Genomic DNA, 14102 nt, shown 5'->3' on the forward strand with positions numbered 1-14102 from the left:
CTACAATTAGAAACTTCCTTTGTGCCGTGGCCATAGGGAAAGGCCCTAGAATGTCCATCCCCCATATAGCAAAGGGAATAGGCGAGTTGATAGAGGTCAACATCTCGGGGGGTTGTCTAACAACTGGTGTGTGCTTCTGACAGCGATCACACTTCTTCATATATTCTTTGGCATCAGCCTTAATTTCTGGCCAATAGAAGCCTAAACGGGTTATCTTATGAGCCAAGGCCCTGCCCCCCAAGTGTTGTCCACAAATACCTTCATGCACTTCTTCAAGAGCCAAGTGTGCCTCATCGGGCCTGAGACACCTCAAGTAGGGAACCACGAAAGATCTTTTGTAAAGAATCCCATCTATCAAAGAGTACCTTAGTGTCCGAACAGTTAACTTCCGTGCTTCAGTTGCATCGCTTGGCAACCAACCGGTCTGAATGTGAGCCTTGATGGGATCAATCCATGACGTCCCCAAGCCTATGGGAGCCACTAGCTTAACATCTATGCTTCGTGTCTTCAAAACACGGAAGTACACACTTCCTGAACTTTCTTCAATCTCAGACGAAGCGAACTTTGATAGCGCATCTGCCTTAACATTTTCTTCCCTTGGAATGTGTTCAACATGGCATTCATTAAATTAGGTCATCACAGCCCTTACTAGGCGGACATACTTAGCCATCGTATCATCCCTTGCCTCAAATTCTCCCTTTACCTGGGATATGATCAGCTTCGAGTCTCCACGGACCTTTAAGTTTTTGACTCTAAGTGTCCCAGCTAGACCAAGGCCAGCTATCAGGGCTTCATACTCTGCCTCATTGTTTGTGGTTGGAAAGTCTAGCTTCATAGCATACTCAATTAAGAACCCATCAGGGCTTTGCAAAACCAATCCTGCTCCACTGGAGTTTGTTTTTGATGCCCCATCAAAATAGAGAACCCAATATTCTTTATCATCCTTCTCTTTGCCCCCATCATCGACTTTCTTGTCTTGAGGTACGGCATCTTCCTGCCCCCCAGCTTCTTGGTTGGGTATGGTACATTCCACCATGAAGTCAGCTAGTGCCTGGGCTTTTATTGTCGTACGTGGCTTATACTTGAGATCGAACTCTCCCAACTCTATTGCCCACTTAATCAATCTCCCACTTGCCTTGGGACTGTGAATGATATTTCTCAGGGGCTGATTTGTTAGCACCTCAATCTGGTGAGCCTGAAAATAAGGACGCAGTTTTCTCGAAGCCATTACCAAGGCTAAAGCGAATTTCTCAATAGCTGAATAATTCAACTCAACACCATGCAGAATTTTGCTGACATAGTATACGGGTTTCTGGACTTTCAGTTCCTCCTTAACCAACACCGCGCTCAAGGCGCTCTCTGAAACAGCCAAGTACAAGAATAAAACTTCATTTAGAACTGGCTTGGCCAACAACGGGGCCTGGCCCATATACTTCTTTAACTCTTCAAATGCCTTCTAATTTTCCTCACTCCATACAAAGCCTTTGATGTTCTTTAGTGACTTGAAGAATGACAAGCACTTGTCTCCTGACTTGGAGATGAATCGTCCTAGCGCAGCAACCCTTCCTGTGAGCTTCTGAACATCCTTGATAGTTTTTGGTGGTTCCATGTCCAGGATCGCCCTGATTTTATCAAGGTTAGCCTCAATTCCCCTTTTTGAGACCATCAATCCCAAGAATTTTCCAGATCCTACTCCGAAAGCACACTTCGTAGGATTCAACATCATCTTGTGGTACCTCAGGACCTCAAAAACTTCCCTCAAATGGGTTATGTGATCAGTCTTTACTAGACTCTTGACTAACATGTCATCAACATAGACTTCCATAGTCTTACCAATAAGATCCTTAAAAATTTTGTTTACCAACCTTTGATAGGTGGCTCCTGCATTTTTGAGACCAAACACCATAACAAGATAACAATAAACACCAAAGTCAGTGATGAATGATACCTTTGGAATGTCATCCTTATGCATTTTGATCTGGTTGTATCCGCTAAATCCATCCATGAAACTCAGCATCTCATGTCCAGCAGTGGCATCAATCAAAGTATCAATCCTCGGCAACGGAAAACAGTCTTTAGGGCATGCATCATTCAGGTCAGTAAAGTCTATACACATCCTCCACTTTTCATTAGCCTTCTTCACCATTACCGGGTTTGCTAACCATTCCGGGAATTGAATCTCCTCAATAAAACCAGCCTCTAAGAGCTTTTCTACCCCCTGTCTTATAGCTTCTTGTCTTTCCGGGGCAAAATTTCTTTTCTTTTGTTTCACGGTTTTCCGGCTTGGATCCACGTTTAACTTGTGAGTAATCAGCTCCGGGTCTATGCCTGGCATATCAGCTGCTGACCATGCGAACACATCACTGTTTTCTTGGAAAAATTTCATCAACTTCCCTCTAAGGGGCTCCTCTAATGTGGCTCCAATGAAAGTCATCCTCTCAGGATTCTTGGGGTCTAAAGGAATCGAAACTAAATCTTCTGCTGGCTTTCCTCTCTTCTCGTCATTTTCTCTGACATCCATATCTTCAATAGGAAGAACCTGCACCCGACTCCATCTGCCCTCAAAGAGGCCACATAACAGCTTCTAGCCATTTTTTGATCTCCTCTCTCTTCTCCAATCCCGTTTCGGGTGAGAAACTTCATGACTGAATGGTAGGAAGAGGGGACTGCCTTGAAGGCATGTATCCCTGTTCTCCCCATGATAGCATTATAAGTTGAACTAGCCTTTACCACCACGAAATCCAGCATCTGCGTTGCTTGCCTTGGCTCCGTACCTATGGTGGTCGGTAATTTGATTATCCCTTCCACAGGACATTCTACTCCAGCAAATCCATATATCGGCATGTCGGTTGGTGTCAACTGGGAGTCGTTATACCCCATCCTTAGAAAGGTATCGTGAAGCAAGATATCCACATAAGCACCATTATCCACAAGGACCCTCTTAACCGGGCTATTTCCTATTATCGGTGTTATGACCAGTGGGTCGTCATGGGGAAACTTCACACCCTCTAGGTCGGAATCATCAAAAGCCAATGTTACTCCTGTCCTGGCCCTCTTCGGGGCTTCGCCAACAATATGCATAACCTCCCTGGTGTATGCCTTTCTGGAATTTTTGGACAATCCTGCAGCAGTTGGACCTCCAAAGATCGTGTTTATCACAGGTCCTCGAGGGCGTCGTGGCCCTCCAAAAATTGCATTTATAACCGGCCCTCTAGGTTGGGGATTCCGCCCCTGATCGTCCTGGTCCCTCCTACGATCTTCAAAGTTCTTCCTTCCATTATTGTTTCTGTCCCCTCCATCTCCAGTATACTTGTTCAACCTTCCTTTTCGAATCAAAAACTCAATTTCATCTTTCAATTGCCTACACTCATCGGTGTCATGGCCCACATCCTTGTGAAAGCTGCAATACTTGCTCTTATCTAGCTTGGCGGGATCAGCCTTCAAGGGCTTAGGCCAGCGAATATCTCTATCTTTCTCAATCTCCATCAAAATCTGACTTCTAGGAGCACTCAGCTTAGCGTATTCAGTGAACTTTTGCCCAGGTCCTCCCTTCTTGGGGGTTGAATCAGGGTTTTGTTCGGTTCTAGGATATTTGTCCTTTGCAATATATTCTAAATCAGTTTTCCGCTTCTTGCCTCCAGTGGGCTCATTACTTACTACGGTCTTCCTCATACTTTCTTCAACCTTGATATACTTCCCTGCCCTCTCTTGGAGCTGCAACATGCTTTCAGGGGGACGTTTGGCCAAGGACATCTTAAAAAACTCGTCCCTAGTTCCTTGTTGTAGTGCTATCATGGCTACCTTATCATCAAGGTCCGGGACTTTTAAAGCCTCCTTTGTGAAACGATTCAGGTAATCTCTCAAGGATTCCTTAGCTCCCTGCACAAGACTCATAAGAGATGCTGAACTTTTCTCATGGACTCTTCCACTGATAAATTGCTTAATAAAAGCCTGACTTAATTCTCTGAACGATCCAATAGAATTTGGGGGCAGGCGACTGTACCATCTTTGAGCCATACCCGACAGGGTTTGAGGGAAGGCCCGACACTTTATAGCATCATTCACGGGTTGCAGCAGCAGTGCATTAGAGAATGTCCTAACATGATTAGCGGGGTCTCCCGTGCCATCATAGGCTTTGATAGTGGGCATCTTGAATTTCCTTGAGATATGGATTAAAACTAGTGTATATAATTGTTGTATTTAGTACCAAGGAGCGTGAGCTTCAAGGCTCGATTTGACTGTTCTTGTATTTCGTGACTCAATCTGCCTTAACAAGATGCCTACGTACCTTGCTGATTGCCAAGGATCAAGTCAAAAAACGTAGTTCTGATATGTGGGGTGAGACCCCTTATATAGATGTTAGGAGTCCTTGAATTGGACTTAGTGCAGGAGACTTGATGGGCAAGTCTCATAATTAGAATGGACTTTGGAGTCCTAGATAGTAGGAAACTGATTCCTTATCCTTTTAGGTCCCCTTGAGGCTAATCTATAAGGATTTATATCCTTATCGGGACTCTTCTCTATAGCTGATTTTTCCCTTATTAATTAATTACGAAATTAATTAATAATCAGGGCTTTTGGGCCTTCTTTATTCCATCAGGCCTGATCTGGTCCATCAGGCTTAACCTTTCCGGTCTGACTATCATATATCTTTTTATTGGGCCTAGCAGCCCATACCTTGCAGTATTTAATTATACTATCATAATTTATTTATCCCTATCATAATTAATTAAGTGTGACTTAATTAAATAATAAATTGGGATTTTAGATTAATATTTATTATAATTAGATTATAATTAGAAAACTCATTCTTCTCTCTATATAAACTCTTTGAGGGCTGATTTATATAAGAAGGATATATGATATACAAAACCCTAGCCGTTCAAGGAGAAATAGGAAGAGAGGTAGATATGGAGTTTTTGGGAGCTAGTACACATCAATCCTTCAAGAAAAACGTTCGTGTGGATACCATAGAGCGTAGATCGGGAGAGCGGGATACGTAGTGATTCAACAAGGTTTGGAACTCTATTAATCTTCCATTAATGAACTAATAAAGCTTCTTTAAGGTAAAGATTCTTATCAGAAATTAAATATCTATTTTTGTATGGATCCTGCGTAGGGTTTCGATTTCATTCTGGTGTTAATTTAATTTTACATCATTTCATTGCGTTTATGTGCTCGACACCCTTCAATGGTTTCAGAGCTTCTTGCGAAAGTGTTTAGTTCATTTATGTGTTTAACCATTTTTGATATACAAGCATGTATGTGATTTTCCATGTTTTGATATTGATACAATATGTTTATATATATATGGTTTGAATATACGATATTCATATGAGTTGTATAATCATATGATGATTATATGTTGAACAAGATTAAAGCTGTACGTATAACTCAACAATACTGGTTTGGATAACTCAACATAGAACAAGGATTTTGAAATAATCTATATTCCACTAGGATCAGTACAGATTGTTTATTGGGCATATACAAAAAAGGTTTTTTAAGCTGCAGTGAAGAAGACGTCAACAATGATCCGTATGAAGTTCATTAATATGTTCAGGCATCGGAGGAATAAGGTTGGAGTCATTCGAAGCAGTTATCAAGATCAGTGTGAAGACCTCAAGGATTCCTATTGAAGTTGGTTATATTTGGTAGAAGACTTAATAGTAGTTTGTACGAGTATAATACGACGGCCTGAAAGCGGAGCTAGTCGTCTGTGAACCAGACCCGTGCACTAGATGTCAGCGATCCGTGAAAGGAAATGGAGTAGTATTTTTAGAAATACTGTTAAGTGGTTTTTGTACTCGAGGAGACTGGAAATGGTTTTAGGTACGAAATCCCGGAGATTAGAAGGCTTGAAGATACAGAGGAGTACAGCTCGAGACTTTACAGGATTTATTTATTCAATAGCTGATTTTTTATTAAATAAATAAATAAAATTCAATTCATTTATTTATTTAATTTTACATCAAAATTATTTTGACTAAATAAATCAATGTGATTTTTTTATTTAAATGAATAAATGAAATTAAAATCATTTATTCATTTAACTTAAAAATTAAGACAGTTGAAGTTGATTTTTATCAAATAAAAGGAATCACCCAGTGTGCATGCATGCATTCGATTTATCAATGTGACGGCCTCAACCCCGGGGTCAGGAGTTGACGTCACTAAACACAATTACTAGAAATATAAACAACAAGATTATTATTATTATTAAAATATAATAAGTCGACCCCGAACCAAGATCCGATCCCGGTTCAAGTATGATCTACGCTACACATTATTACAAACCATTTATTCAAAAGTCTGACACTAACTTATTCAACAACTCATCAGACCGCATGTGATCTGATACTAACAACCTCTGAGGAGCCGGGTCCTGAAGGGGCGGAGACACGGTTCTGCCAAGGTCTGATTGGTCTTCTAGGCATCTGCGGAAACAGTAATGTAAATAGTTATAGGAAAAAACTATAAGTAATATGAAATCCGAAATTTGTAAATCATTTCGAAGAACAGTATATAAATAAAAACTAAGATAACTAGATATCACTGACTAGCATACTTTTAACAACACAAACATAGTTGTGTGCTATGTAAGTAACAAAGTCCAATTTTAGCATGCTATTCACATTTATAAAACCACTGTATCAATTACTTATTCCCTCATGGGAATCACAAAGCCAAATCAGATACGTAACGGATATGTAAAGACAGCTGATCAGGCTATCAACACCAGACGGCTCTAACTTCCATCCCATTTACCTGTTCCGGAACTCAGAGACTAGCTAGGTCTCTGACCTATTGGACTAATCGGTTATGAATTGCGCGCAATCGAATTAGCCTCTTATGCCACCTCAATAGTCCTACTCTGGCCCCTATGTATCCCATATCTGACCGTTTTATCTAGTTTTCAAAACACTTGTACCTATCTCATTTAAAACCATTCATTTTAACAGCACACATAAAAATCTTGTTCACAAATTATTTTCATTCGAGATAGGTACCCTTTTCGAATTTACTTTTCCCCAAAACGGTTTAAAATAGTGATTTATAACTATGGGGGGATACGTAACTTAAAACGTTTCTATTCCATTACGAGATTAAAACATTAGCTATTCATACGTAATGAACCATAAAAGAATGGTCTGGGGTACTTGCCTTGCAATGCTTTCCAAAACCCTAAGTAGCTTTTACGCTGACTTCGGTCCTATCGATACTCGACTGGGATCTACAATAACAGAATACCCTAATCAGTTACACCGACATGCTTGATATCCTCAATCCTAATTATCCCAATTCAATAGCCCGACTCGTATAATATATACACGCAATCACGTAATCACATATCCCGTATACAAATAAGGGTAATATGTTTCAAATTATAGAGTACGTTTCTCGCATTTAAAATAAATCTTAGAAAATTTTGGCAGCAAATCTTTTGTTTATAAGCCTACCCTTCGATTACAATCGACGTCAATATTCACAACCATACACAATCCATAATTCGCAACATAATTCCAAAATTCCAAAATCATTTAGATATGAAACTGGTTATACAATTTACTTTATTTATTTATAAAATTTAGGACTCAGATAACAATCATCACAGCCCACCGTTGACTCACCGAAGTTCATCGTCAACGGCGGTATAATTTATTGGTGCCCGATATAATACGGGTTTTCGAATAAATTACACCGATTACTAAAATTTCCGCATAAATTATAATATCACGGATATTCATTCAAAACAATTTCCTATAAAAAATTTCCAAAAATTAATATAATAATCCAAGTTTTAAATCGCAAGAACAAAACAGGGGAAACACAGGAACAGCACGGGCCAACACCCGTATCAACCACACAACACAACCGCACAACACACACATACACGCACGCACACACACACACACACTTCCGGCTACCTAGCCGGAGTTCACGCGGCGGTAACCGGAATTCAAGGCAATAATCAAGGCAACACTGCACAGATATATACATATATACAAGTGCATGTATATATACAAACTAACAAAAGAAATTGAAGCTAACAACCGGAGTTAAAATAATCGGAACTTTATGAAAAACCGAAGAGAACAGGCGAACAAAGAACCAGGAGGGGGAAGAGAGGGAGAGGTGAGGGAAAGAGAAAGAAATCAAGAGAGATTCGAGAATGAAACAAGAGATTTCGAGAGAGAGATTAAGGGATTACAGTGGAGGCCGAGAGAGACAAAAGAGATTTGATGTTTTATCCCCCAAATTATAAGCTGCTGCCACGTATCCTTAATTATGATATGTGTCGCTTCCTTATTCCCGCAGTTCTGTATTCTATAGGTTTAGTTATATCCCGAACTTATTATTTATGATATCAGCTACTGATAAAATGAACTCAAAAACGTACTAAAATAGTTTAAAAAAATTTATAGGTATCCCGAAGTTAACAAAAATGTAGATTTCATAATTTTTAAACAGACTTTGGGGCGCGTCAAATACCCGCATTTAGCAATCAAGCGAAACAACGTGGGGGTGAAATTGATCCCAAAAATTTCCAAAATAATTTTAAAATTCTTAGAATATTATAAACTTCATAAAATATGAGTTTCGTGATTTTTGAAGAATTCTTGAATTAAATATGGATTTTACAAATAATACAATCAGAAAATCATTTAAGGATAAATAAATAATGAAATATTAATTTCTCAATTTTATATAGTTCCAAAAATAATTATTGAAATTATAAAATCATAAAACTAATTTTAGAGACAATCTAAATATTTATGATTTAAAATTACAATAAAACCACTTTTAAAAGCGAGACAAAACCATATAACTCAATAATAAATCACACAATCCAACCTATATACTAATAAATCACAATATATAATAATGAAACAACACACTGCTGCCCAAAACCAATACACATATTTTATTTAATTATTTATTCAACTATTACACTTTAAAATAATAAAAATATTAGAAAATATACGAGTCGTTATACCATTTCCCCCTTAAAAAGATTTTGTCCCCAGAATCTGACTTAGCTAAACAATTGAGGATATTTATCAAACATGTCTGACTCTAATTCCCAAGTAGACTCTTCTATTCTAGGATTTCTCCACAAAACTTTCACAATGGGTATCGACTTATTCCTAAGGACTCGCTCTGTACGGTCTAAGATCTGGATCGGTTGTTCCACGTAGGATAAATCTGGCTTAAGCTCAATGGGTTCGTATTCTATGACTTGATTCGAATCAGGAACATAGGGCTTCAACATGGATACGTAGAATACATTGTGGATATGCTGCAACTGCGGTGACAACGCTATCTCGTAGGCAACCTTCCCTACTTTCTTCAAAACCTCAAATGATTCTATAAATCTAGGGCTAAGTTTACATTTCCGACCAAATTGTACTAACCCTTTCCAAGGTGATACCTTTAGTAACACCAGGGCTCCTATCTCGAAGTTCATATCCTTTTTTTGCAAGTCTACATTCTTTCTCTCCCTATACTGGGCTGCTTCTAACCTTTTCCGAATCAATACCACTGCATCTTTAGTTTGCTAAAGGAACTCGGGGCCTAACACTTTCTTCTCTCCTAATTCATCCCAATACAATGGTGATCTACACTTACATCCATACAAAGTTTTGTAGGGCGGCATTCTAATGCTGGCATGGTAGTTGTTGTTATACAAAAATTCAATCAAAGGTAAGTGTTCATCCCAATTTCCTTTAAAATCCAAAATACAAACTCTTAGCATATCTTCAATGGTCTGGATTGTTCTTTCACTTTTGTAACACCCCTAAACCCGGGGTCGGGGATCCGGGTTGTCACGAGTTCCATTTCCCTTAATAACACCCAATCTTAATAATTAATCAACTATTCTGTACTGTGACCCCACCATAAACACACACACCATAAGTTATAGTCTCAGAGATGAATATCCAAAAATAATCATTAAATAGAATAAACAGAGTCATAAGTCCTCGAATGAATATTCAAATAATATTTATTAAATAAAATAAAGTTATCGAATAAACCTTATTCGATCAATAGTTTTGAAAACTATATCCATATATATATATAAATATATATATATAATATACTCGGGAACATCGACTCCCGGTTTAGAAATATATTCACCTTTGGGTCCCCTATACTAAGGGTATACGCAACTACTGCTTATTTCTAGCATAGGTACTATGCAACTATAAGCATTGAAATCAACAGATAGATAACCAGATTACGAAACAGGCATGCATATATACCATATCAGCATGCTCCAATATATCACAAAATTTGCTAATAACAATCATGCACTTATCACAAGATAATGCATATGCATATATTTACATCACAACAACAGTATAATGGGTAGAAAACTTGCCTGAGTGCTCCCGGATAGACTTAAGCTTAGAGTGGGTCCAATAACCTATGAACAATAACATAAGTCGGAATTAAACCCCGGTCGCTTAAGAAACTAGACTTTAACCATTTAGAGTCCTAACGTTCGCTTTCGCGCTTAACGATTTACTTAAGTCGCTCGAGTACCCTCGGCTCCACCATTTTTAATAAATTAACCATTAAGAGTTTTAAGGAGATTTTTTCGCGAGTACCTTACCAACTGCATAATCCACTTATCATATTTGTTTCATACCCCAATTAGTCATTTAAATTCCGTAACCAAGGTTTCAAAGTAAGGCGAGGGGTAATGGTTCGTTCGCGAAACACTGTTACTTAAAACGGTCGTTTCTCCTAAACCGTTCATCGGATTCAAACGAACCACATATCAAAACGAAGCTCGTAACATGAGCTATCTAAGCATGGAAATGGTCAAAACCTAACAGTGAGTTCAAGCGTTCTGATGTTAAGAACAAAAACAGTCTAAAGTATATCGGACATTACGACGGCTATGTTTACGCGATTACCAATTTTTATACCACTCCAATCAATCCACAATTCAACCCACAATCAACATTACAACCAAAATCCCTCCAAACCTCACCACATCAGTCCATTACTTCATGTTTTATCAAACATATTCAATCACAACAAAAGCTACTAACCATACTAAGGTTCATTAACTAATAACCAAGTTTCAACCATCAAAATCTCTACAAACTCAACCAAACTTTAAACAAACAAGCATCATGCTTCACATATACTATATCAATCATAACCATTCCTAAATACTCAAAACTAAAAGCTAGGGTTTGGAGTTTATACCTTCTTAAAGCTTCTTAACACAACACAAGAGCTTTGAATGCCTAAAAGAACCTTGATCCTTGCTTGTATAACCTTAAACTTTCATAAAAATTCAAGAAAACTAAAGTTATTTTTTGAAAGTTACTATTCACCATATTCTTCCTTGAATTATTGGAAGAGATTGTGAAGGAAATTGAAGCTTAGATTCATGGGATACCTATATCTATGTATAAGGAACCTTGGATAATTACCTCATGATTTAACAATGCTTGGATCTTGGATTTTGATTTTTTTCTCCTTGAAAATGAAGAGAAAGCCGAGAGCTTCCTTGAAGAAATGGAGTGTTTTGTGTTTTTTTGATGTTATGATTTTTTTTTGCCTTGGTTGATCCACTTTGTTTGTTTAATTAACTTTTTACCATGGTAAAGAATGAATGGTTCACAATCAACCAACCAATCCCTCCTTTTTGTCATGTTTAAGTCACCATGCTTATGTCATCTTCCACACTTGTCTTCTTCTTGTTGGTGTGATGACATCATCATCCACTAACCCCTTGATTAACTCCTAATTACTTACCTAATGACCGCTGATCTGTTATACGGTTCGCTTAACTTTCGTTCTTGTTTATCGTTTGAGGGATCATACCCGGGATCTTATTACTTGGGTTCCCTTAACCTTTCTCAATACATTATATTCCTCTTATGACCCTCTCTTATAATCCTTGAATTTAAATCCTTTTAATCATGTTACCTTATACTCAATTCTTGCGGTATCTGGTGGATTTTCTGGAAAAATTCAAAGTGTTGAGATTTGGATTCTGACGATCTTTACATACACTTATATATCACATAGAGTACCAATAAAATCTCAGAATATCCATAAAAGAACCCCTACATAGTGTGGCATGAAAAGTTTTCTTATTCAGCATAATCTGCAGAATCACTATTCATAAGGGTTTCAAAAATTTCCAAAAATTGGGGTTATTACAGTCTCCCCTCCTTAAAAGGATTCCGTCCCGGAATCAGATAAAAAATGAATAGGGATACTCTCTTAGCATTGCACTTTCTAACTCTCAAGTAAATTTTCCCACATTGTGGTCCTACCACCAAACTCTGCCTAGTTTGATAACCCTTCTCCTAAGCACTTGTTCCTTTTCGATCTATAACCCTTTCTGGTTGCTCCATATAGGTTACGTCTGGTTGCATGCCTATGCGCTCATATGCCCCTATTTGTCTGGCATCCGAATTATACTTCCTTAACATTGATACGTGGAACACGTTATGACTTGCTACATGTTCGGGGGTAGGGCTAGCTCATATGCTAACTTCCCAAAACGTCTTAATATATCCAAGGGTCCAACAATTTGTGGACTTAGCTTTCCTTTCTTTCCGAACCTCATCCATCCTTTCCAAGGGATACCTATAACATTACTAGGTCCCCTATTTCATACTCTTTGTCCTTTCGAGTCAAATCAGCATACCTCTTATGTCCATCTTGGGTTACTACCAGCCGTCCTCTGATTAGATCTATTATATCCCTGGCCCTTTGGGCTACTGCGGGTCCGAGCATCTTGCGCTCTACAACTTCATCCTAACATAAGGGAGATCGACATTTTCTTCCCTCAAAGATCTCATATAACGACATCTCGATACCTGTCATACGATCTATTATCGTGAAAAAACTCAATCCGCCTTAAGTGATCATTCCAATTTCTTTCAAGTCTATTGCACAGACTCTCATTATAGCTTTTAGCATTGGAGCTTTTGCTTCTTAATACCCATTCTTTTCCAGTTCGTAATCGCTACTACCTTCCGTTCCTAATATTATACTGGTTATACTTTTGCTTGTTAGCGTTCTATAACCTTTTAATAACCACGTCAACCTTAGTATGACGAATGTGCTTCCATTCTGAATACCACCATAACTTTACTACTCCTTTTTCAGCTGTTTCCATTTTCCAAAGTTTGATCAATCATATAGAAGTAAAGGAATTTGTTGAGAGATCATTATGATTATGAACACTTGTTATATTGCATCGTTAGTACAGAAGGTGGCCAACCTTTAGCACTTGACAAGCAATTAAATGACATGTGGTATCCTACTAGAATCTATCACACAGATAGATAGTCATTCGGCAATACCTCCCCTTCTGGAAGGGTTGTTCTTCTCAGCTTACATGAAATGAAAAGAAGAGAAAAAAACAAACTGAAGAGAATTGTATATATTTAAAAATATTGCCGTAAAATATCTGGCTTGGAATCTACCTCTGAACTATAGAGGTTTGTCATAGGAGAACAAAACATATATGTATTTATATCAACATCAAGTATTATAGCATCGCATTTCACATGCTTAAATATTTTTGTTATTCCGTCCATCATTCTATGGACCCTTGCTCTTCCTCGAGCTTATACACAATCACCTTTGAAACTCCCTCGATATCGAAAATCGAATCTGGGATCTCATTCTAGACATCATCGTTACTAGAATTCTATGCTTGCACCGCAACCTTCCTCATATAGTAATACGACTCTCTTTTCATAAGAGAGAATAAATATTCAATAGGTAGATACTCTACTAAATTAGTCTATCAATGATAACTTATACACTACCACGACCCGATTAGTGGTACTCAATCTCAACATCCATTCCAATACAACTCTCACGGTTGTAATCAGCTCATTACTCGCAGAATCATTGCTGCATTACTATGGTCCACTACTGACCTACTGTCGTCATTCACGTTCTATGAAATCTTAATATCTAAACATACGTAGTCCATACAAGGCGTATCAAATCCTTCTAAGGAGGTAACATAATCACCATTCATGATTCATGAAGAACACTCCTGATCCTGACATACATACATGACATGAAGTAGATAAAATTGCAGAAGAGTT

Source organism: Apium graveolens, chromosome 8 (assembly GCF_009905375.1).
Source record: "Apium graveolens cultivar Ventura chromosome 8, ASM990537v1, whole genome shotgun sequence".
Classification (NCBI taxonomy): Eukaryota; Viridiplantae; Streptophyta; class Magnoliopsida; order Apiales; family Apiaceae; genus Apium; species Apium graveolens.